This window comes from Diceros bicornis, chromosome 34, assembly GCF_020826845.1.
Source record: "Diceros bicornis minor isolate mBicDic1 chromosome 34, mDicBic1.mat.cur, whole genome shotgun sequence".
Classification (NCBI taxonomy): domain Eukaryota; kingdom Metazoa; phylum Chordata; class Mammalia; order Perissodactyla; family Rhinocerotidae; genus Diceros; species Diceros bicornis.
In genome coordinates, this window is record NC_080773.1 from 10617186 (window position 1) to 10638562 (window position 21377).

Sequence of the window (21377 nt, forward strand, 5' to 3'; positions counted from 1 at the left end):
GTGGAGAGTGTGGGGCGGTGGTGGAGTGTGTGGGGCTCCTGCTGTGGAGAGACTGGGTCCGCTTTGGGGGGTCGGGGCGCGCACACGGGGCAGGACTGTGTTGACTGTGTGTGGACCTGTGGGCGGCAGGGCTTGTCAGCTGCAGAAGACTTGTGCTTCTCCAAGACCCACATAGGGGGTTTGCCCCACCTTCCAAAGCCTGAAACAATTGGGTGCTCCTGTGCCTGAGGCCAGCCCCACACAGCTGCAATCGTCAGAGAGCTGACAAGAGACCTAAAGGCTGGAGGCTTATAGCATCTGTAAGCCCCTGAGCCTAACAACCTGCCACGCTGGGGGCCTACTCACTTAAAAGAAATACTGCAACACAAATGTGGTATTAGAACTTGCAGCCAACTGTGCTGGGGCTCCTCACACCTGATAAAGAGACTGAAGGGGCCACAACAACTACAAGCAGCTGAGCATTACAACAGCTGGCCAGGAGCATAACTCGGCCTCCCTGGGCACCTACAGGGAGAGCAAACAGGGCACAACAGAAGGACACACGTAGCCCACATAGGGGTCACCCCTGGAACATTGAGAACTGAGGAAAGCACACTGCAGGCCCCCTACGGGATCACTTACATAAGGTCACCTATCCAAGAGCAGGAGACATAGCTGACCTACCTAATACGTAGACACAAGCACAGGGAAAGAGGCAAAATGAGGAGGCAAAGGAATACATTCCAAGTAAGGGAACAGGACAAAACCCCAGAAAAGGAACTAAGTGAAACAGAAATGAGCAACCTACCCGACAGAGAGTTCAAACAAAGAGTGTTAAGGATGCTCACTGATCTGGGGAGAAGAATACATGAACTCAGTGAGAATGTCACCAAAGAAATGGAAGATATAAAAAAGAACCAATCAGAAATGAAGAATACAATACTGGAAATGAGAAATTCACTAGAGGAACTCAAAAGCAGAGTAGAGGATACAGAAGAATGGATCTGTGAGCTGGACGAAAGACTAGAGGAAATTACCCAAGCTGAACAGATAAAAGAGAAAAGAATTAAAAAGAGTGAGGACAGTCTAAGGGACCTCTGGGACAACATCAAGTGCACTAACATCCGTGTTATAGGTGTCCCAGAAGGAGAAGAGCGAGACAAAGGGGCAGAGAATCTATTTCAAGAAATAATAGATGAAAACTTCCCTAACCTAAGGAAGGAAACAGACATCCAGGTACAGGAAGCACAGAGAACTCCAAACAAGATAAACCCAAAGAGGCCCACACCAAGACACATCATAATCAAAATGTCCAGAATTAAAGATAAAGAGAGAATCCTAAAAGCCACAAGAGAAAGTCAAGTTACATACAAAGGAAACCCCATAAGGCTATCAGCTGACTTCTCAGCAGAAACCTTACAGGCTAGAAGAGAATGGTATGATATATTTAAAGTGCTAAAAGGAAAAAACTTACAGCCAAGAATACTCTAGCCAGCAAAGTTATCATTCAAAATGGAAGGAGAGATCAAAAATTTCCCAGACAAGCAAAAATTAAAGGAGTTTGTCACCAAGAAACCAGTGTTACAAGAAATGTTAAAAGGACTGATTTAAGGGAAAAAGAGAAGACCACAAATAGGAAAAATTATCTATTTCCATGATAAGAGGGCAATGGATACAAATGCACAAAAAAGAGGTTAGATATGATATCAAAAACATAAAAGGAGGGAGGAGGGGAGTTAAAGAGTAGAGCTTTCAGACAGAGGTCAAACTAAAGAGACCATCAATTCTGTATAGAAGAAGAAAGGAACAGAGAAGGACTACTAAAACACTGAGGAAAAAAAAGGTAAAAAATGGCAGTAAGTACATACTTATCAATAGCTACTTTAAACGTCAATGGACTAAATGCTTCAATTAAAAGGCATAGGATGGCTGATTGGATGAAAAAACAAGACCCATATATATGCTGCATACAAGAGACACACTTCAGACCTAAAGACACTCACAAACTGAAAGTGAAGGCATGGAAAACGATATTCCAAGCAAATGGCAATGAAAAGAATGCTGGGGTAGCAGTACTCACATCAGAAAAAATAGACTTTAAAACAAAAACTGTAAAAAGAGACAAAGAAGGACATTACATAATGATCAAGGGAACAATCCAACAAGAGGATATAACACTTGTAAATATCTACGCACCCAATGTAGGTGCAATTTATATTTACCTATATATTTAAATATATAAAATTAAGTTCATATATTTACCTAAATATATAAAGCAATTATTAGCAGAGATAAAAAGAGAAATAGACAGTAACACAATAATAGTAGGGGACCTTAACACTCCACTTACAGCAACGGATAGATCATCGAAACAGAAGATCAATAAGGAAACATTGGCCTTAAATGACACACTAGAACAGACGGACCTAGTAGATATATACAGAGCATCCCATCCAAAAACCGAAGAATACACGTTCTTTTCAAATGAACATGGAACATTCTCCAGGATTTATCACATATTAGGCCACAAAAGAAGTCTCCATAACTTTAAGAAGATTGAAATAATACCAAGCATCTTTTCTGACCACAACGGTATGAAACTAGAAATCAACTATAGGAAGAAAATCAGAAAAGCCACAAATATGTGGAGATTAAACAAAATGCTACTGAACAACGACTGGGTCAATGAAGAAATCAAAGAAGAAATCAAAAAATACCTGGAGACAAATGAAAATGAAAATACGACATGCCAGAATTTATGGGATACAGCAAAAGGGGTTCTAAGAGGGAAGTTTATAGCAATACAGGCCTATCTCAACAAACAAGAAAAATCTCAAATAAACAATCTAACAATGTACCTAAAGGAACTGGAAAAAGAAGAACAAACAAAGCCCAAAATCAGTAGAAGAAGAGAAATAACAAAAATCAGAGCAGAAATAAATGAAATAGAGACTAGAAAAAAAAATAGAAAAAATTAATAAAACCAAGAGCTGGTTCTTTGAAAAGATCAACAAAATTGACAAACCTTTAGCTAGACTCACCAAGAAAAAAAGAGAGAAGGCACAAATAAGTAAAATCAGAAATGAAACAGGAGAAATTACAACAGACACCTCAGAAATACAAAAGAATATAAGAGAATACTATGATAAGCTATATGCCAACCAATTCGACAATCTGGAAGAAATGGATAAATTCTTAGAATCATACAACCTTCCAAAACTGGATCAAGAAGAAGTAGAGAATTTGAATAGACCAATCACCAGTAAGGAGATCGAAAGAGTAATCAAAAACCTCCCCAAAAATAAAAGTCCAGGACCAGACGGCTTCCCTGGTAAATTCTACCAAACATTCAAAGAAGACTTAATACCTATCCTTCTCAAACTCTTCCAAAAAATTGAGGAGGAGGGCAAGCTCCCTAACTCATTCTATGAAGCTGACATTACCCTGATACCAAAACCAGACAAGGACAACACAAACAAAGAAAATTACAGGCCAATATCACTGATGAACATCAATGCAAAAATCCTCAACAAAATACTAGCAAATCGTATGCAACAATACGTTAAAAAGATTATACACCATGATCAAGTGGGATTTATTCCAGGTATGCAGGGATGGTTCAACATTCGCAAATCAATCAACGTAATACACCACATTAATAAAATGAAGAATAAAAATCACATGATCATCTCAATAGATGCAGAGAAAGCATTTGACAAGATACAGCATCCATTTATGATAAAAACTCTGAATAAAATGGGTATAGAAGGAAAGTACCTCAACATAATAAAGGCCATATATGAGAAATCCACAGCTAATATCATCCTCTGGTGAATGGTGAAAAACTGAAACCTATCCCTCTAAGAACAGGAACCAGACAAGGATGCCCACTGTCACCACTCCTATTTAACATAGTACTGGAAGTCCTAGCCAGAGCAATCAGGCAAGAGAAAGAAATAAAAGGGATCCAAATTGGAAAGGAAGAAGTGAAACTGTCACTATTTGCAGATGACATGATTTTATATATAGAAAAACCTAAAGAATCCACCAGAAAACTTTTAGAAGTAATAAACAAATATGGTAAAGTTGCAGGATACAAAATCAACATACAAAAAGCAGTTGCAATTCTATACACTAACAACGAAGTAGCAGAAAGAGAAATTAAGAATACCATCCCATTTACAATTGCAACACAAAGAATAAAATACCTAGGAATAAACTTAACCAAAGAGGTGAAAGATCTGTACACCAAAAACTATAAAACATTGCTGAAAGAAATTGAAGAAGACACAAAGAAATGGAAAGATATTCCGTGCTCTTGGATTGGAAGAATTAACATAGTTAAGATGTCCATACTTCCTAAAGCAATCTATAGATTCAATGCAATCCCTATCAAAGTTCCAACAACATTTTTCAAGGAAATAGAACAAAGAATCCTAAAATTTATATGAAACAACCAAACACCCCAAATAGCTAAAGGAATCCTGAGAAAAAAGAACAAAGCTGGAGGTATCACACTCCCTGATTTCAAAATATACTACAAAGCTATAGTAACCAAAACAGCATGGTACTGGCACAAAAACAGACACACAGATCAATGGAATAGAATTGAAAGCCCAGAAATAAACCCACACATCTATGGACAGCTAATCTTTGACAATGGAGCCAAGAACATACAATGGAGAAAAGAAAGTCTCTTCAACAAATGGTGTTGGGAAAATTGGATAGCCACATGCAAAAAAATGAAAGTAGACCCTTACCTTACACCATACACAAAAATTAACTCCAAATGGATTAAAGAGTTGAATGTAAGACCTGAAACTATGAAACTTCTAGAAGAAAACATAGGCAGTACGCTCTTCGACATCAGTCTTAGCAACATATTTTCAAGCACCATGTCTGACCGGGCAAGAGAAACAATAGAAAAAATAAACAAATGGGACTACATCAAACTAAAAACCTTCTGCACAGCAAAGGAAACTATCAACAAAACGAAAAGACAACCTAACAATTGGGAGAAGATATTTGCAAACCATACATCTGATAAGGGGTTAATCTCCAAAATATACAAAGAACTCATGCATCTCAACAACAAAAAAACTACCAACCCAATTAAAAAATGGGCAAAAGACCTGAACAGACATTTCTCCAAAGAAGATACACAGATGGCCAACAGACACATGAAAAGATGTTCAAAATCATTAACTATCAGAGAAATGCAAATCAAAACTACAATGAGATATCACCTCAGGCCCGTCAGATTGGCTATAATTAACAAGACAGGAAACAACATATGTTGGAGAGGATGTGGAGAGAAGGGAACTCTCATACACTGCTGGTGGGAGTGCAAACTGGTGCAGCCACTATGGAAAACAGTATGGAGATTCCTCAAAAAATCAAGGATAGAACTACCATATGATCCAGCTATTCCACTGCTGGGTATTTATCCAAAGAACTTGAAAACACCCGTGCGTAAAGATACATGCACCCTTATGTTCATTGCAGCGTTATTCACAATAGCCAAGACTTGGAAGCAACCTAAGTGCCCATCAAGGGACGAATGGATAAAGAAGCTGTGGTATATATACACAATGGAATACTACTCAGCCATAAGAAATGATGAAATCCAGCCATTTGTGACAACATGGATGGACACTGAGGCTATTATGCAAAGTGAAATAAGTCAGAGGGAGAAGGTCAAATACCGTATGGTTTCCTTCATTAATAGTAGATAATAACAACAATAAAGAAGCACATAGAGACAGAGATTGGATTGGTGGTTACCAGAGGGGAAGGGGGGAGGGAGGAGGGCGAAAGGGATAATTCGGCACATGTGTGTGGTGATGGGTTGTAATTAGTATTTGGGTGGTGAACATGATGTAATCTATGCAGAAATAGAAGTATAATGATGTACACCTGAAATTTATACAATGTTATAAACCAATGTTACTGCAATAAACAAAAAATTAAAAAAAAAAAAGACTTGTTTTGTGGCCTAATATATGGTGTATCCTTGAGAATGTTCTGTGTGCACTTGAGGAAAACATGTAGTCTGTTATTGTTAGGTAGAGTGTTCTATACACGTCTGTTAGCTCCACTTGGTCTATAGTGTTGTTCAAGTCCTTTATTTCCTTATTGATCTCCTGTCTGGTTGTTCTATCCATTTTCAAAAGTGGCATATTGAAGTCTCCTACCATTATTGTAGAGCTGTCTATTTCTTCCTTCAATTCTGTTAGCGTTTGCTTCATATATTTTGGAGCTCTGCTATTTAGTGTATATATGTTTACAATTGTTGTGTATTCTTGTTTAATGGACTCCTTTATCAATATATAGCGTTATTTTTTATCCCTTGTAACAGTTTTTGACTTAAAGTCTTTTTTGTTTGATATTACTATAGCAGCCTCTGATATTTTTGGTTACTATTTGCCTGTAATATTTTTTAATTTTCTTTCACTTTCAACCTATGCATGTCCTTAGATCTAAAGCGAGTCTCTTACAGACAGCATATAGTTGGATCCTATTTTTTTATTTCAGCTTTATTGAGGTATAATTGACATACAAAATTGTAGGTTATTTAAAGTATACATTGTAGTATCTGACGCATGTATACATTGTGAAAGGATTCTCCCCAGCTAGTTAATTAACACATCCATCACCTCATATATTTATCCTTTTTTTTTTTTTTTTTTGGTGAGGACATTTAAGTTCTACTCTCTTAGCAAATTTCAACTATACAATACAGTGCTATCAAAAACAGGATCCTGTTTTTAAAAAATCTATTCTGCTAATCTATATCTTTTGGGGAGTTTAATCTATTTACATTTAAAGTAATTATTGACAGGAAAGGGCTTACTTTTGCCATTTTGTTATTTGTTTTTCTTTGTATGTCTTATAGTTTTTTTGTCCCTCATTTCCTGCATTACTGCCTTCCTCTGTGCTTAGTTGATTTTTTTGTAATAACATGTTTTGATTCACTCCTCATTTCCTTTTGTGTATGCTCATTGTGGCCACCATGGACATTACACATAACATCCTAAAGATACAACAATCTATCTTAATTGATTCCAACTTAACTTCAATCTCATACAAAACCTCTACTCCTTTACAGCTCTACCTCCCACTTTATGTTATTGATATTGCAAATTATATTTTTGTATATTGTGTGTCCATTAACATAGATTTATAATTATTTTATGAAAATTTCTTTTAAATTTTGTAGAAAATAAAAAGTGGCATTTAAAAAACAAAATTTCACTAACACTAGTTTTTACATTTGTTTGTGTATTCACGTTTACTAGAGAACTTTATATTTTCATACAGCTTCAAATTACTCTCTAGTGTCCTACCACTTCAATGTGAAGTACTTCTTTTAGCATTTCTTGTAGGGCAGGTCTAGTGGTAATGAACTCCCTCAGCTTTTGTTTATCTGGCAATGTCTTCATTTCTCCCTCATTTTTGAAAGACAGTTTTGTCAGATATAGAATTCTCAGTTGATAATTTTTTCTTTCAGCACTTTAAATATAGCATTCCGCTACATTCTGGCCTCCAAAGTTTCTGATAAGAACGCCACTAATAATCTAACTGAGGATGCCTTGTACATGAGGAGTTAACTCTTCTCTTGCCATTTTCAATATTCTCTTTGTATTTTGACAGTTTGATTATAAAGTGCCCTGTTGTGGATCTCTTTGGCTTTATCCTACTTGGAGTTTGTTGAGATTCTTGGATTTGTAGATACCTATCTTTCCTCAAATTTGTACAGTTTTTGGCCATTATTTCTTCTTTTTTTTTTTCTTGTGAGGAAGATCAGCCCTGAGCTAACATCCATGCCAATCCTCCTCTTTTTGCTGAGGAAGACCGGCTCTGAGCTAACATCTATTGCCAATCCTCCTCCTTTTTTTCCTTTTTTCTGCTCAAAGCCCCAGAAGATAGTTGTATGTCATAGTTGCACATCCTTCTACTTGCTGTATGTGGGATGCCACCTCAGCATGGCCGGACAAGTGGTGCGTTGGTGCGTGCCCGGGATCCGAACCCAGGCCGCCAGTAGCAGAGTGCACGCACTTAACCGCTCAGCCACAGGGCCCACCCCCATTATTTCTTTAAATAATCTCTTTGGCCCCTTTTCTCTCTTTTCTCCTCTAGGACTCCGATAATGCCTATCTTGGTTAACTTGATGATGTCCCATAAGCCCCTTAGGCTCTGTTCACTTTTCTTACTTCTTTTTTTCTCCTCAGACTGGTGATTTCAAATGACCTGTCTTCAAGTTCTCTGATTCTTTCTTCTGCCTGCTTGAGTCTGTTGTTGGATCCCTCTAGTGAATTTTTCATTTAAGTTATTGGATATTTAGCACCACCATTTCTGTAATTTCTACCTTTTCATTGATATTCTCATTTTGTTTATATATATAGTTCATGATTTTCTTTAGATCTTTGTACTTTCTTTTAGTTCTTTCAGTATATTTAAGACAGTTGTTTTAAAGTCTTTGTCTAGGATGTCTGATGCCTGTGTTTCTTCAGAGATGGTTTCTGTCATTTCATTTTTTTCCCTTGAATGGGCCATGTTATCCTGTTTCTTTGTATACCTTGTGATTTTTTTTGTTGAAAATTGGACTTCTGAAAAGACAGCCACCTCACCCAGTTTTTGGAGATTGGCTTTTTGCTAGGAGAGAACTTCATTAATTAGCAGGGCATGTTCTGAGTCTTAGGATCAGCCCAAGGTAAAGGCATATGTCTTCTCAGGTATTTTCTGGGTATATGTCTTGCCTGGGACTATGTTTGTGTTTTTTTTGATTCCCCCATATACAAAGCTGCTTTTAAATGTCTTAATTTCTCAAATAGTCTCATACCAGCTTCTTCTTAGGGCCTTAGATGTTCTATTGTGTTCCTCTACCTGGAATCTCTTGCCTTATGTATCTGTGGATCTGTAGTGCCCCTGCAGCTTTCCAAAGCAGTGCCTGTTGCTTCCCAGGGTTTTCCTCAGCCTGAAATACAAGATATGCCACTTTTCTCTATCTGAGCTTCAAGTTAGGTGAAACAGAGACCCATCCCTCAGGCAGCATGTAGATAGGCTAGAATGTTGCAATTGAGGTCTGCTTTCCCCCCATCCCCTCATGTCGGTTTGAGGAAGGGAATTGGGCTGCTTCTTTCTCCCAACCACACCACAATGCGCTATATTGGGAAGGGTGAGTAAAAACAACTCAAAATTTCCTACCATTTTAAATGTGGCTTTTTCTTGATTAGGCATTTACTTGGTTGCTTAGACTTTTAACTGTTTTCCAAAGCTCCTATTAAGTTATTTTAGCCACTCTCTAGTTGTTTTTTAAATGTTTCCAGGTGGGATCAAGGGCCTGGATCTTCCTAGTCTGCCATCTGATGTCACTCTTGTAAATTTTTAACATAATAAGCACAACTATAAAGTATCATCTGTAAAAATTTAAAATTCTTATTGAAATATTAATGATTATACCAAAACTATAAGTTATAATATCAGCTCCATAAAGCAGTCATGCAGGTTTTCTGACAAGATGGAAGGAGGTCCTATTTTCTAGCAGCTTCTAATGCCCAGCCTAGGTAGTAACTAGCCAAGAAACAGCATCTTAGGAAGTAAAGAAAGGGGAGAGTCACTTGATGTTCCAGGGCTCAATTGCTGGGTCCTGCTGACATAGCTGGTCCTCCTGAGAATTCCTCAGGGATAGAACTGTGTAGAGTGGCCAGAAGACAACTCATTTTCACTGGGCTCAGTAAAGATCCTTTATTTCTATCACCTGTAGACTGTTTAAATCCTATGATGAAACTTATTATTGTCCAGAGTTGAAATTTGTATTATTTTAGAACATTTTCTTGAGTTCTTCTACCACTTACCTTTCAGAAAACAAATAAATCTCAGTCCTCATGACTTAGCAGAAAAAGAGAACATTATATTAAAAATTTCTGTTGATTTTAAAACATGATTGTTTTAAAAACTACACTCCAAAAGAAAGACTTTTATAAAAAGTGGATGATTACTAACCAAATCATAAAATTCACATAACTACCAACACTCACAGCACCATTATAATAATCTTTTTAATCCATAGAGGGCATGTCCAGAGCAGAATTCATCATTCTGTTCAGTGCTTCTGTCAGAGGAAAAACTGATGTGGCTAGCAAGGCACGTGGAACTTAACCTCAATTACATGAGAGTCTAATGGTTCCAGCAATCACACAATTCTTAGTGAAAGATAAATTTGCAGTCAATGTACTATGAAAAAATATGGATTTACTTGAGGCTGTCTAACAGAATGGTAGGTTAATTACTTACCCTATTCAGAAGGAGCACAAGGAGTGCTTCTCTCCCACTATATTCACAAATTATGGCATCAAATCTGGGGTTGACAGGTGAAGAGGAACATTTTCAGGTCACAAGAGAAATGTGAATGTCATCATAACACAGGTCATCAATTACTGCTTGCCCAAATCCATGCTGAAACTTGCTCTGTTGTGCCATTCACTTCATCATGTCTGCAGAAGAAGAGCAAGAGTTATGCTAGAACTACATGGGACCGAAAGCTTTACTTTCACAAATGAAAAGCTGACAGTAGGAATAACAGGAAGGCATGAATTTCTGTCTACTTTCCTGAAAAGCAGGCAAATTGAAAATACGAATTTCCTTTAGCAGCACATATACAGAAAAAAACTGCAAAATATGACAGGGAAAATTTACAAAAGCAGTTTTGGAAGATGGTGGCATAGGAGGATCTTGAACTCACTTCCTCCCACAGACACAACAAACCTACAACTACCTGTGGAACAACTTCCTCTGAGAGAGATCTGGAAACTAGGTAAAAAGAACCTCCACAACAAGGGACAACACAGAAAGGGGCAGAAGAGGCAGAGATACAGCCCTGCTGAGGGAAAAACCACACCCTGGCCACGGCACTTCATGGTTAGGAGTGATCTCAAAGGTACGAAGCTTTATCTGGAGGAGCAGATTTGAGCTCCATGTAAGGCACCCCAGCCCTTAGATCCAGTACAAGAGAGGTGAGATCCCAAAACACCTGAATTTGAGAATTAACGGGGAATATGCCCAGGAAAGCTATAGAACTTCAGGGTAAGGAAAATCTGCTCTTAAAGGGCCCATGCACAGACTCATTTGACCCAGAAACCAGCACAAAAACACCAGATAGAAAAGCGCAGGGCCAGCCCCGTGGCTTGGTGGTTAAGTGCGCGCGCTCCGATACTGGCGGCCCGGGTTCAGATCCCGGGCGCGCACCGACGCACCACTTTTCCAGCCATGCTGAGGCTACGTCCCACATACAGCAACTAGAAGGATGTGCAACTATGACATACAACTATCTACTGGGGCTTTGGGGGGAAAAAAAAACTGATCAGAACCCTTTGGGGCCAGCCCGGTGGCGCAGGCGGTTAAGTGCGTGCTCTCCGCTGCAGCGGCCCAGAGTTCACCGGTACGGATCCCGGGCGTGCAGCGATGCACCGCTTGTCAAGCTATGCTCTGGTGGCGTCCCATATAAAGTGGAGGAAGATGGGCATGGATGTTAGCTCAAGGCTAGTCTTCCTCAGCAAAAAGGGGAGGATTGGCAGATGTTGGCTCAGGGCCGATCTTCCTCATACACAAAAAAAGTGCATAGTTCATCGGTAAAAGAGACACTTACTGGGGCCAGCCTGGTGATGTAGTGGTTAAGTTTGCACACTCTGCTTCAGCAGCCCAGGTTCATGGGTTCGAATCCCAGGTGCAGACCTATGCACCGCTAATCAAGCCATGCTGTGGTGACACCCCATATACAAAATAGAGGAAGATGGGCACAGATGTTAGCTCAGGGCTAATATTCCTCAGCGGAAAAAAAAAAAGTTACAGTAAGCTTGGAGTGCATCCTGGAGAGGCGGGAGGCAGCTAGGCCCACCCCCCAGGGACTGAGACACTTGCAGCAGCCATTACTATGACCTAGTTCAGCTGTGTGACACAAACACTGTCCAGCGCCATTGGAATCCTTCCTCTACCCTGTTAGTGCAGGGGTCTTCTCTGCCCACTAGAGCACCTGAGGCAATTGAGCACAGCCAGGCAGCTCAGGCAGCTCACCTCAGGGACTGGCCCTGCTCACCAGCAAGCCTGCAGCTGACTTGTGCCACCAGGTCTCACAAACAGCCACACAGGCATTCTGCCCTACTTGCTAACCCCTGAAATGATTACATGCTGGCAAGTCTGGGGCCTGCCCCACCCATCAGCACTCTCGAGGCAGCTGTGCACTGCAGAGCTGTGTAGCCAGTTGGCATCAGAAGCCTGCCTCACCCAAAAGGAAGCTGGCAACAGCCATGTGCCACGCAGCTAGCCTCACTGGAAGACTGCTCCACCCACCAACACATCTGAGCTAGTCGAGCAGGGCTCTGTAGCAGTTGTGTGCCCTCATGCTTAGCAACCAGCCACACTGGGGGCTGGACTCACTCACCAGCAAACTGGCAGTAGTTGTGCACTACCAGACCTTGCAAACAGTTATGCTGGGGGCTTAACCCACCCAATAATGTGCCAGTAGCAGCCACACAAGGCTGGGCCTCACAATCAGCTGGCCCAGGGGCCAACCCAGCCTACCCACGTGCCTGCAGCAATATAGCAACTCTGCCACAACAGAAGGGCGCATGCAGCCCACACAGGGGACACCCCTGGAGCATTTGGCACAGGTGACAAGGGGGGAGCATGCTGCTGGGCCCCATAAGACATCTCCTACATAAAGCCACATTTACAAGATTGAGAGATGTAGCTGATCTACCTAATACACAGAAATATGCACAGAAAGGTAGGCAAAATGAGGAGACAAAGAAATATGTCCCAAATAAAAGAACAGGACAAATCCTCAAAAGAAGAACTAAAAGAAACAGAGATAAACAATCGACCTGAGAAAGAGTACAAACTAATGGTCATAAGGATGCTCACTGAACTGGGGAGAAGAATAGATGAGCACAGTGAGAACTTCAACAAAGAATTAGAAAATATAGAAAAGAACCAATCATAGCTGAAGAATGCAATAATGGAAATGAAAAATTCACTAGAGGGAATCAACAGCAGAGAAGAACAGATCAGTGATCTGGACAAAAGAGTAGAGGAAATCATCCAAAATAAATAGAAAAAAGAATTAAAAAGAACAAGGACAGTCTTACAGACCTCTTGGACAACATCAAGCATACTAACATTCACATTATAAGAGGAAGGAGAAGAGAGAGACAAAGGGGCAGAGAAATTATTTGAAGAAATAATAGCTTAAAACTTCCTTAACCTGGGGAAGGAAACAGACATCCAGGTACAGGAAGCACAGAGAGCACCAAACAAGATGAACCCAAAGAGGCCCACACCAAGACACATCATAATTAAAATGTCAAGAATTAAAGATAGGGCCGGCCCCGTGGCTTAGTGGTTAAGCATGCACGCTCTGCTGCTGGCGGCCCAGGTTTGGATCCCGGGCGCGCACCGACTCACCGCTTCTCCGGCCATGCTGAGGCCGCGTCCCACGTACAGCAACTAGAAGGATGTGCAACTATGACATACAACTATCTACTGGGGCTTTGGGGGAAAAAAAACGAGGTGGATTGGCAATAGATGTTAGCTCAGAGCCGGTCTTCCTCAGCAAAAAGAGGAGGATTAGCATGGATGTTAGCTCAGGGCTGATCTTCCTCATACACACAAAAAAAAAGAATTAAAGATAAAGAGAAAATCCTAAAAGTTGCAAGAGAAAAGCAACAAATTACATACAAAGGAAACCCCATAAGGCTATCAGCTGACTGTTCAGCAGAAACCTCACAATCTAGAAGGGAGTGGCAGGATATATTCAAAGAGCTTAAAGGGAAAAACCTACAAGCAAGAATACTCTACTTGGCAAGGTTATCATTCAGAATGGAAGGAGAGACAGAGTTTTCCAGATAAGCAAAAACTGAAGGAGTTCATCACCACTAAACCAGCCTTAGAAGAAATGTTAAAGGGACTTATTTAAGTAGAAAAGGAAAGGCCACAAATAGGAATAAGAAAATTATCAAAGAAAAATTTCACTAGTAAAGGCAAATATACAGTAAAAGTAGTGGATCAACCACCTATAAAGCTAATATGAAGGTCAAAAGACAAAAGTACTAAAATCATCTATATCTATGATAAGAGGTTAAGGGATACACAAAAATAAAAGAGGTAAAATATGATGTCAAAAACATAACATATGGGAGGTGAGAGTAAAAGTCTAGGGCTTTTAGTAAAAGGTTGAACTTAAGAGACCATCAATTTAATATAGATTGCTATTTATGTAGGTTATTATATATGAACCTCATGGTAACCACAAACCAAAAACCTATAATAAATACAGCCAAAGAAAGAGAAAGGAACTTAGACATAACACTAAAGAAAGCCATACAATCACAAGAGAAGAGAGCAAGAGAAGAAGAAAGGAACAGAGAAGAATTACAAAAACATCCAGAAGAAAGAAACAAAGTGGCAAAAAGTACATACTTGTCAATAGTTACTTTAAATGTAAATAGACAAAATGCTCCAATAAAAAGACATAGGGTGGCTGACTGGAACAAAAACAAGACCCCACTACATGCTGCTTACAAGAGATTCACTTCAGCTTTAAGGACACACATATGTTCAAAGTGACGGGACAGAAAAAAATATTTCATGCAAACAAAAGAGAGCAGGTTGCTATACTTACGTCAGACAAAATAGACTTTACGTCAAACACTGTATTAGAGACAAAGAAGGTCATTAAATAATGATAAAGGGTCAATTCATCAAGAGTATATAACAATTGTAAATACATATGCACCCAACATTGGAGTACCTAAATATATTAAGCCAATATTAATAGATATGTAGGCACAAAGAGATAGCAATACAATAATAGTAGGGCACTTAAATACTCCACTTTCAACAATGGATAGATCATCCAGATAGAAAATCAATAAGAAAATAATACTTGAACTACAACAATGGACAGATCATCCAGACAGAAAATCAATAAGAAAATAATAGACTTGAACTACATTTTAGACAAAATAAACCCAAGAGACATGTATAGAACAATTTATCCAACAGCAGCAGAATAAACATTCTTCTCAAGTGCACATGGAACATTCTCCAAGATAGATCATATGTCAGGTCACAGAATAAGTCTTAACAAATTTAAGAAGATTGAAATCATATCAAGTATCTTTTCCAACCACAATGATATGAAACCAGAAATCAGTAACAGAAGGAAAATCAGAATATTCACCATTACGTAAGAATTAAACAATTCACTTCTCAAGAACCAATGGGTCAGAGAAGAAATCAAAAGGGAAATCAAAAAATATCTTGAGACAAACGAAAATGGTAACACAATACACCAAAATTAACGGGATGCTGCAAAAGCAGTTCTAAGAGGGAAGTCCATAGCAATAAACACCTATATTAAGAAAAAAGAAAGATCTCAAATAAATAACCTAACTTCACACTTCAAGTAACTAGAAAAGAACAAACAAGCACAAAGTTAGCATAAGGAAGGAAATAAGAAAGGTCGCAGCAGAAATAAATGAAATACAGACTAGCAAAACAGTGGAAAGATCAATGGAACTAAGAGCTGGTTTTTTGAAAAGAGGAACAAAATTGACAAACAATTATCAAGACTAACTAAGAAAAGAGAGAAGCCTCAAATAAAATCTGAAATGAAAGAGGAGACGTTACAACTGATACCATAAAAATACAAAGGATCATAAGAGACTACTATGAATAATTATATGCCAACAAACTGGATGAATAATGAAAAGAAATGGATAAATTCTTAGAAACATATACTCCACCAAGACCGAATCATGAAAAAATAGAATATCTGAACAGACATGTAACAAGTAAGGAGACTGAATCAATAATCAAAAATCTTACAACAAAGAAAAGCCTAGGACAAGATGGCTCCACTAGCGAATTCTACCAAACATTAAAAGAAGAATTAATGCCAATCCTTCTCAAACTCTTCCAAGAAATTGAAGAGGAAGGAACACTTCCAAACTCATTCTATGAGGCCAGCATTACCCTAATACCAAAGCCAGATAAGGACACTACAATAAAAGAAAATTATAGGCCAATTCCCTAATGAACACAGATGCAAAAAACCTCAACAAAATACTAGCAAACAGATTTCAATAGCATATTAAAAAGATCATACACCATGATCAAGTGGGATTTATCCCTGGATGCAAGGATGGTTCAACATCCACAAAGCAATAAATATGATATGCCACATTAACACAATAAAGGATAAAAATCATATGATCATCTCATTAGAAACAGAAAGAGCATTTGACAAAATTTAACATCCTTTCATGATAAAAACTCTCAACAATTAGGTATAGAAGGCATGCACCTCAACATAAAAGCCATTTATGACAAGCCCACAGCTAATATCACATTCAAAAGCTAAAAGCTTTTCCTCTAAGATCAGGAACCAGAGAAGAATGTCCACTATAACGACTTTTATTCAGCCAAGTATTGGAAGACCTAGCCAGAGCAATTAGGCAAGAAAAAGACATAAAAGTCATCCAAATCTGAAAGGAAGATGTAAAATTGTCTCTGTTTGCAGATGACAAGATTTTATATATAGAAAACTCTAAAGACACCACCAAAAAACTCTTAGAACTAAAAAACGAAAACAGTAAAGTTTCAGGTTACAAAATCAACTCACTAAAATATTTTCATTTCTATACAGTAACATGAACTATTGGAAAGAGACATTAAGAAAGCGATTCCATTTACCATTGCATCAAAAAGGATAAAATACTTAGGAATAAATTTAACCAAGGAGGTGACAGATCTGGACACTGAAAACTATAAGACATTGATGAACAAAATTGAAGACACTAATATATGGATAGATGTTCACGGGTTGGAAGAGTTAATGTCATTAAAATTTCCAGGGGCCGGCCAGGTGGTGCAAGTGGTTAAGTGCGTGCGCTCCACTGCGGCGGCCCGGGGTTCGCCGGTTCGGATCCCGGGTGCACACTGACACACTGCTTGGCAAGCCACGCTGTGGCGGCGTGCCATATCAAGTGGAGGAAGATGGGCACGGATGTTAGCCCAGGGCCAGTCTTCTTCAGCAAAAAAAGAGGAGGATTGGCAGATGTTAGCACAGGGCTGATCTTCCCCACAAAAAATAAATAAATAAATAAAATAAAATAAAATAAAATAAAATTTCCATACTTTCCCAAACAATCTACAGATTTAATGCAACTCCTATCAAAATTGTTGTTTTTTAATTTTTTAATTAATTAAATTTTTTTTTTTTTTGGTGAGGAGCTCAGCCCTGACCTAACATCCATACCAATCTTCCTCTTTTTTGCTGAGGAAGACTGGCCCTGGGCTAACATCCATGCCCATCTTCCTCCACTTTATATGGGATGCCGCCACAGCATGGCTTGACAAGCAGTGCATTGGTGCGCGCCCAGGATCCGAACCTGGGCCGCCAGCAGCAGAGCCTGCGCAGTTAACCACTATGCCACGGGGCCGGCCTCTCTATCAAAATTCTAAAGGCATTTTTGACAGAAATAGAAAAAATAATCCTAAAATTCACATGGAACCACAAAAGATCCCAAAGAGCCAAGCAATCTTGAGAAAGAAGAACAAAGCTGGAATCATCACACTGCCTGATTTCAAACTACATGATAAAGTTATTGTAATAAAACAGTACGGTACTGGCATAAAAACACACCATAGATCAACAAAACAGAATAGAGAGCCCAGAAATAAACCCACCCAGATACGGTCAACTGATCTTTGACAAGGGTGCCAAAAGCACACAATGGGGAAAAGATAGTTTCTTTAATAAATGGTGTTTGGAAATCTGGTTATCTACATGCAAAAGAATGAACTGGGACCCCTATCTTACACCACTCACAAAAATTAACTCAAAGTAGACTAAAGACTTAAACCTAAGACCTTAAGCCATAAAGTTCCTACAAGAAAATAGGGAAAAAGCTCCTTGATATTGGTCTTGGCAATGATTTTTTGGTCATGACACCAAAAGCATAAGCAACAAAACCAAAAATAAGCAAGTAGGACTACATCAAATTAAAAAGCTTATGCAGAGCAAAGAAAACCATCAACAAAATGAAAAAGCAACCTATGGAATGGGAGAAAATATTTGCAAGCCATATATCTGGTAAGAGGTTAATATATATATCTAAAATATATAAGGAATTCATCAAACTCAATAGCAAAAAATAATCCAATTTAAAAACTGACAAAGGATCTGAATAGACGTCTCTCAAAAGCAGATGTACAAATGGCCATCAGGTACATGAAAAAGTACTCAACATCACTAATTATTTGGAAATGAAAATCAAAACCACAATGAAATATCCCCTTACATCTGTTAGGATGACTATTACCAAAAAGAAAAGAGATAAGTGTTGCCGAGGATGTGGAGAAAAGGGAACCCTTGTACACTGTTGGTGAAATGTAAATTGGTACAGCCATTATGGACAACAGTATGGAGGTTCCTCAAAAATTTAAAAAGGGAACTACCATATGATCTAGCAATCCCACTTCTGAGTATATATCTGAAGGAAATGAAATCAGTATCTTGAAGAGATATCTCTATTACTATGTTATTCACAATAGCTAAGATATGGAAACAACCTACATATTCATTGATGGATGAATGGATAAAGAAAATGTTATAATATCATTACATATACATAATAAATTATAATATCGTGATTATAATTATATAAATATCATAAATACATATACATAAGAATGTTATTAAGCCATAAAAAAGAAGGAAATCCTGCCATCTGAGACAACATGGATGAACCTGGAAGGCATTTTACAAAGAGAAATAAACCAGACAGAGAAAGACAAATACTGTATGGCATCACTTACATGTGGAATCTTAAAAAAAAAAAAAAAAAAGTCAAACTCATAGAAGCAGAGAGTAGAATGGTGGTTACCAGGGGCTAGGGGGTATGGGAAATGGAGAGATGTTGGTGAAAGAGTACAAAATTGCAGTTATAAGATGAATAAGTTCTGAGAATCTGATGTACATCATGGTGACTAGAGTTAATAATAGTGTATTATATACTTGAAATTTGCTAAGAGAATAGACCTTAAGCCTTCTCACCATACAGAAAAAGCAACTATGTGAGATGATGGATGTGGTAATTAACTTGACTGTGGTATATATTTCACAATGTGTACATCTACCAAATCATCACATTGTACACTTTAAATATGTACAATTTTATATGTCAATTATACCTCAATAAAGATGGAAAAAAAGAAGGACATTGTGAGAATAGGTTGAAAGCACAGATTCAACCTGAAATGCTCTCTCTTAGGATTGGCTGAAACTTCTGAGAAAAATGGAGGGCCAACTCCACCTTGCCCAAGTTTCCCCTTAGGCTGCACAGGTTCTCCAACAATTAGGCCCAGCCCAGAACACGGATGACCCATTACACACTGATAACTGTCCTTTAATTAGCACTGACCTTCCCAAAACCATTCTAAATTTTAATTTCTTTTTTTTATCCACTGCTGTATTTTTTGAGGCAATTTCTATTCTCCATTTTTAGAAGAGAAATTTAAAAATCACTCCAATTTTAATGGACAAAAATAATACAAAAGTAAAATTCCTTTTGAATTTTGAACAAGGTCCCTTACACTACTTAATTCTGTATAGAAGTCTCTACACTGAGACTTATTTCCATAGCACAGGTAGTGATATTTGGCTCTGGTTCTCCTCATTTGGCTTTTATCCAAAGAGGCATCTTGCAAAACCAAAAAAAAGCTCTAGTACAAATGAAAAGTGAAAAATCATTAATCATTAACAAAGCTAAGACAACTAAAATTAAAATTGTCAGGCTTTTCTGTTTGTGTGTATTTGTATTAATTCCAGATGATACTAAAGGCCAAGAAAGAGGATTAAGGATTAGGTCTTAACTATCCAGCAACTATGATTATAACTTTTGAATCTTCAGATATATATTTTTTCCAATTCAAATAAGGAAGATCTAAAAGCTGACTAACGTTATCAACAAATCTTAACAGCTCATCTAAGGAAACTAAAATAGATGAAAACTTTGTTTACAGTTAGGTGAACATCTTAACCAAAAAAAACAACAAAAATCAGGTCTACCTCTAAGGTTTAAGGACTGGCTTTACAAGTGAAAGAGAAAAGTTTGTTAAAATCCTTCTCAGAATAAAAATATCTATCTCATAGTCAGTTGACAGTTCTCAACCCTTCTAGGAGAGTTGAAAGGCATGCTTCTTTTGGTACTGCCAAGTTAAGTTATGTATAGAAAATTTATTTCACAAGCCATACAAGAAATGTATTGGTTGTTAGGAGGAAAAATTATATAGACAAGATAAGGGTGCTCTTATTGTAATGGCACCAATAAAATACACTCAAACCACCTGAGTAAATGTCACTACACTTTCAATATTCTCTCTGTATACTTACATAAATCTCATAAAAAATGAACAAATTTTGCTATTTTCTTGTTTATTATGAAGTTAGCTGTTTAAAGTTTCCAGCAGATATACTTCTATGATTCCGAGAACTTTGAGTTGGTTTGTATGAAAGGAAACACATCTTGCTAGGAACACGCATAGGAAACCTCCAACTAGTAGCAGAAACCTGCTTGGCACATTTGCTTAGACTATTCCAGAGTATTGATGACTCAAATACTCAGCCAACTGAGAATATTCTCTCAGCCAGCAGCCACAGCAGGAAGAGTCCAAAATGTCTCAATAGGAAAAGGACATGTTCCCTTTAAGCTGCTGCTTTTATGGCGGGTATTTTTTAATGTGGAAGAAATCTGATGCATTATTTAAAAGAAAAAGGCAAGTAAGACAGCATATGAAGAGACAAATGTTCTAAAATCAGCTATTTAAATGATAATGCCAGCAAAAATTTTATTTTAAGATGTTGGAAATGTAATATGTAAGCCTATATAGAACACGTATTCGTCAGAGAGTAAATACCCAAAGCAAGTATGGAAGGTAATCTGATTAAATACAAAAATTCAACATTCATCATTTCTGGGTATGAAATTGCTGAACTTTTCCAGATTTTCTTAAATAAAAACCCACCAGTGATACTCAAATAGTTCACTTACCAAATCACAAATTTTTATTGCATCCAACTCCTTATATAACAGATTTACACATGACATTCCAATAACAAGAAAATGCCTAACTTACCTAGCTTAATGGAAGCTGTTGAAAAAAGAAAAAAGACAACATGCAACATTTGATAACAGAAAGTCAGATAACAGCCACCTACCCACCTAAGTCATCTTGGTCCTCTGGTTGTTGGTTTCTTCATCTGTAAAACAACGGAACTAACATAAATGATTTCTAGAATTCCTTCATAATCTAAAGCAAATCTCTAGGGAAAGCTT

General features: G+C 38.0%; 1 long non-coding RNA gene across 1 annotated transcript in view; it reads right to left on the reverse strand.

Moving 5' to 3' along the window:
* Window positions 1-21377, reverse strand: part of LOC131396775 (uncharacterized) — a 51048-nt gene that overhangs the window by 10608 nt on the left and 19063 nt on the right. The window contains exon 2 of the long non-coding RNA XR_009216683.1: window positions 10276-10475. This is a non-coding gene — a long non-coding RNA (uncharacterized LOC131396775). The remainder of the gene's footprint in view (window positions 1-10275; window positions 10476-21377) is intronic.